We start from the raw sequence: 6,000 nt of genomic DNA, 5'->3' as shown, positions 1-6,000 counted from the left end.
AGAAAAGATGTTTAGCCAGTAAGACATTTTCAGGGCAGCAGTCAAGTTCTGCAAACACACTAGTATTGCAGGGTTTGCCTGATGAGGAGAATTAATGAGCGACATCCCTAGGTGTTTCGTGAAGTAATGCAGCTAAACCGCCCACGTAAGAGCAGAGTTTCGGCATTCGAGACTAAGTACATTTGGCTACTAAAGGTCTCCAGATTATACGGATCTAGTGAACGAAGAAAGCTGATACTGCTCTTGGCAAGGATTGTCTGTAGCACATGATCAGGAGGCAACGTTTATGAAAATTAGTGACACCTTTTCGTAATGTAGTTCATATACATTTATTAGGAAATGTGATTACTAGTTCAAATTTCTTCGCTTCGATAGACATTCCAGTGCGAGAGGAACAAGGTGAACGATATCTAAAAGATGAATGGAAAGACAACGTACTTTCCGAACTCTACCGAGACACTGACGCTCGTCCACAGCTCGTGGTCGTGCGGTAGCGTTCTCGCTTCCTGCGCCCGGGTTCCCGGGTTCGATTCCCGGCGGGATAAGGGATTTTCTCTGCCTTGTGATGACTGGGTGTTGTGTGCTGTCCTTAGGTTAGTTAGGTTTAAGTAGTTATAAGTTCTAGGGCACTGATGACCATAGATGTTAAGTCCCATAGTGCTCAGAGCCATTTGAACACTGACGCTTCCTGCCGACACGCGCTGTAGAGTGTATCACACACTGCAGCACCAAAGAAACTGGTATAGCCAAGAGAATTCAAATACAGTGATATGTAAACAGGCAGAATAAGGCGCTGCGGTCGGCAACGCCTACATAAGACAACAAGTGCCTGGGGCACTTGTTAGATCGGTTACTGTTGCTACAATGGCAGGTTATCAGGGTTTAAGTGAGTTTCAACGTGGTGTTATAGTCGGTGCATGAGCGATGGGACGCAGCATCTCCGAGGTACCGATGAAGTGGGGATTTTCCTGTACGACCATTTCACGAGTGTGTCGTGAATATCAGGAATCCGGCAAAACATCAAATCTGGAAACATATTACCTGGTCTAACGAGTCTCGTATCAAATTTTACCGAGCGGATGGACGTGTATGGACATCGAGAAAACCTCTTGAATCTATGGATCCTGCATGTTAGCAGGGGACTGTTCAAGCAGGTGGAGGCCCTGTAATGGTGTGGGGCGTGTTCAGTAGGAATGATATGGTCCCCTTATACGTCTAGAACGACTCTGACAGGTGACACGTACGTAATCATCCTGTCTGATCTCCTGCATCCATTCATGTTCGTTGTGCATTGCGACAGACTTGGGCAATTTCAGCGGGACACTGCTTCACCACGAACGTCTAGAATTTGTACATAGTGGCTCTAGGAACAATCTTCTGATTTTAAACAGTTTCTCTGGCCACCAGACTCCCAAGACATGAAGTGCATATTTGGGATGCCTTGCAATGTGCTGTTCAGGAGAGATGTCCACCCCCTCGTAGTCTTACGGATTTATAGACAGCCCTGCAGGATTCATGGTGTCAGTCCCCTCCAACACTACTTCAGACATTAGTCGAGTCCATGCCAAGTCGTGTTGCGGCACTTCTGCATGCTCACGGGCGCTCTACACGATATTAGGCAGGTGTTCTTTGGCTCTTCAGTGTATATTATTCCCAGCGTTAATTTCGTCGTAGTTTCTGATTTTTATTTTCATGTTATGGCAATTTCTTTTTTCTTTCCATTCAAATACAGGGCTATGTAAACAGGCAGAATAAGGGGCTGCGGTCGGCAACGCCTACATAAGACAACAAGTGCCTGCGGCACTTGTTAGATCGGTTTCTGTTGCTACAATGGCAGGTTATCAGGGTTTAAGTGAGTGTATATATATATATATATATATATATATATATATATATATATATATATATATATATATATATATACTCCTGGAAATGGAAAAAAGAACACATTGACACCGGTGTGTCAGACCCACCATACTTGCTCCGGACACTGCGAGAGGGCTGTAAAAGCAATGATCACACGCACGGCACAGCGGACACACCAGGAACCGCGGTGTTGGCCGTCGAATGGCGCTAGCTGCGCAGCATTTATGCACCGCCGCCGTCAGTGTCAGCCAGTTAGCCGTGGCATACGGAGCTCCATCGCAGTCTTTAACACTGGTAGCATGCCGCGACAGCGTGGACGTGAACCGTATGTGCAGTTGACGGACTTTGAGCGAGGGCGTATAGTGGGCATGCGGGAGGCCGGGTGGACGTACCGCCGAATTGCTCAACACGTGGGGCGTGAGGTCTCCACAGTACATCGATGTTGTCGCCAGTGGTCGGCGGAAGGTGCACGTGCCCGTCGACCTGGGACCGGACCGCAGCGACGCACGGATGCACGCCAAGACCGTAGGATCCTACGCAGTGCCGTAGGGGACCGCACCGCCACTTCCCAGCAAATTAGGGACACTGTTGCTCCTGGGGTATCGGCGAGGACCATTCGCAACCGTCTCCATGAAGCTGGGCTACGGTCCCGCACACCGTTAGGCCGTCTTCCGCTCACGCCCCAACATCGTGCAGCCCGCCTCCAGTGGTGTCGCGACAGGCGTGAATGGAGGGACGAATGGAGACGTGTCGTCTTCAGCGATGAGAGTCGCTTCTGCCTTGGTGCCAATGATGGTCGTATGCGTGTTTGGCGCCGTGCAGGTGAGCGCCACAATCAGGACTGCATACGACCGAGGCACACAGGACCAACACCCGGCATCATGGTGTGGGGAGCGATCTCCTACACTGGCCGTACACCACTGGTGATCGTCGAGGGGACACTGAATAGTGCACGGTACATCCAAACCGTCATCGAACCCATCGTTCTACCATTCCTAGACCGGCAAGGGAACTTGCTGTTCCAACAGGACAATGCACGTCCGCATGTATCCCGTGCCACCCAACGTGCTCTAGAAGGTGTAAGTGAACTGCCCTGGCCAGCAAGATCTCCGGATCTGTCCCCCATTGAGCATGTTTGGGACTGGATGAAGCGTCGTCTCACGCGGTCTGCACGTCGAGCACGAACGCTGGTCCAACTGAGGCGCCAGGTGGAAATGGCATGGCAAGCCGTTCCACAGGACTACATCCAGCATCTCTACGATCGTCTCCATGGGAGAATAGCAGCCTGCATTGCTGCGAAAGGTGGATATACACTGTACTAGTGCCGACATTGTGCATGCTCTGTTGCCTGTGTCGATGTGCCTGTGGTTCTGTCAGTGTGATCATGTGATGTATCTGACCCCAGGAATGTGTCAATAAAGTTTCCCCTTCCTGGGACAATGAATTCACGGTGTTCTTATTTCAATTTCCAGGAGTATATATATATATATATATATATATATATATATATATATATATATATATTTGAGTCATCAGTTTTCTGTCTGGATTAATGCGTCCCACCACGAATTCCTGTCTTGTGCCAAACTTTTCACCTCAGAGCAGCAATCGCTACTTACGTCATCAGTTAAATTTTTTATTGGATGTATCTAAATCTCCGTCTGCCTCTACACATTCTTACGCACTACAGCTCCCGCCAGTTCCAAGGAAGTTATTTACTCACGTATTAATAGGTATTCTATCATCCTGAACTTCTTTTTATCAGTGTTTTTCGCATATTCCTTTCATCGATCCTGCGGGAACTTCTATGTTGCTTAACTTAGCAGTTCAACTAATTTCCAACATTCTTCTGTAGCACCATATGTCAAACGCTTCGATTATCTTCTGCTCCGGTTTTCTCAGAGCCTATGTTCTGCTAACTTACAATGCTGTGCTGCAATATTACTGTCTCGGAAATATTATTCCTCAAATTAAGGCCTATGTATGATACTGGTAGACTTCTCTTGACCAGGAAGTTTCGATAAATTTATTTTACTGAAATCTGTGCCCAAGCGCACTTTTTTCGCCATAACGACAGTTAAAGTAATGGAAAGAACCAGTGTTTCACATTATAGTATTTTAGCTGTTTGTGTATCGTATTTTCGTAGGCGAAGTTTGGAGACCAGTCCAGCATTTGACTAAATGAGCGTGAAATCCTGAACGAAAAGAGCATTCAGGCTGGCTGGTGTACTAGACCGACGACTGTTAATCCATCGTGCGAAATCGATGAGGGTCTGACTGACAACCGAGCGAGGTGGCGCAGTGGTTAGCACACTGGACTCGCATTCGGGAGGACGGCGGTTCAATCCCGCTTCCGGCCATCCTGATTTAGGTTTCCCGTGATTTCCCTAAATCGCTAAAGGCAAATGCCAGAATGGTTCCTTTGAAAGGGCACGGCCGACTTCCTTCCCCATCCTTCCCTAATCCGATAAGACCGATGACCTCGCTATTTGGTCTCCTCCCCCAAACAACCCAATCCCTCTGACTGACATTATTGTCGCGCGTTTTACCAAGCTGCTAGTCAAGCTTTAAACGCAGGTAATGACTTCTAATACCTGCAGAACTAAATATTTTATTTTAATTTTTAATCTACTTCCACTATTTTTTTTATTTGATGATACTATTCCCCTTCTACAATTGTCCTTATACACTCATGAGCCAAAATACTGTGAGCACCTGTTTGATACCATATTGGCCCGACTTTGGAACCCAGTGCACCAGCGATTCTGCCTGGCGTGGGCCAGTCTTTGCCAGGTTACCGCAGGTATGTTGCACCAGATGTCTATGCATAGATCACGCAGTTCACATAAACGGGCCGTCAATGTGTATGCACGGAGATGCCGTATAGTGTCCCAGATGCATTACATCGGATTAAAATCAAGCGATTTTAGTGGTCAAGTTCTGAGTTCGTTTTCATGCTCCTGCGCTATTCTGGCTTTATGCTGCGAATAGTTATCCTGATGGAAGATGCAATCGCCGTCTGAGGACACATCAAGCATGTAGAGATACAGGGGGCTCGCCATCATTTTCACATTTTCTGCAAGTGTCACGGTGCCTTCCAATACTACCGCAAGTCCCGTAGGAGGCCAGGTGAATGTCCTCTACAGCACAATACTGGCCCCACAGCGATGCGTTCGCGGCATGGTGCAAGTTTCGAACAGATGTTCGTCTCGATGACGACGTATTCGGACACGGCCGTCAACCTGCTGTAGCAAGAGCACCGATTTATCTGACCAGGCGACAGATTCGCACTGATCCCCCGTCCAGTGTCGGACGGTGACCCGGAAACCACCAGCCAGGAAACGGTGAAGCAGATCGGCTGTTCACCTGCTGTCGTCAGCTTCTATGGAAAGTGGTTGCAGGGCGCAGAGACCACGACTAGTCGGTTCACGTGCAGGCAGCGCTATTGTTTTAGAGAACACCGTTCTCGATCAAACAGTAACAATGGGGCTTTCAACTGAACTTGGTCTCATTATGCTCCACAATGTTGGCCATGGTTAATCGTGGGAGCGATCCGTGCCACCATGGTATTAATTTTCTAAAGTATCTAGATGAAGATAGGTAAGACAGGTATTGATCTCTATTACAGAACAAGCTCAACGCCGTAAGAAACACTTTGACAAACAGCTTCATGGTATTACCAGATTTGTGGTTAGAGAAAAAGTATTACTTAAGACCCATGTGAAATCGTATCTGTTAACCAATAAAAGCGCTAAGTGGCAAATAAAGTATACTGGTCCGTACATTATTGTACATATCCTCACAAAGGCAAAATCAAACGACTCTATGCACACAGAGACTTGATAAAATTCTATCATGTTTAAGTATCACACTTCACACCTATCTATGCACAGGACTGAAATAAGTAACCTACGGTAAAAAGAAGGAATAAGATTAGGGTAAAGCAAATATATTTTATGTAGCTATGTGAATCAGAGCATTTTCCTATATTTGTTTACATTTGTCCGTGACTGTGGACAGAATACACAAGCAAGCTAGGACATACACATCATTTGATGACGAGCAACGTTACCACAGGGTTTTCTTGGAAGGTTGGGCTGAATAGTTTATGATCAAGGTGGTATTTTAGTTTTC

The sequence above is a fragment of the Schistocerca nitens genome, chromosome 1, assembly GCF_023898315.1.
Source record: "Schistocerca nitens isolate TAMUIC-IGC-003100 chromosome 1, iqSchNite1.1, whole genome shotgun sequence".
NCBI classification, from domain to species: Eukaryota; Metazoa; Arthropoda; class Insecta; order Orthoptera; family Acrididae; genus Schistocerca; species Schistocerca nitens.
This window is presented reverse-complemented; position numbering follows the sequence as displayed.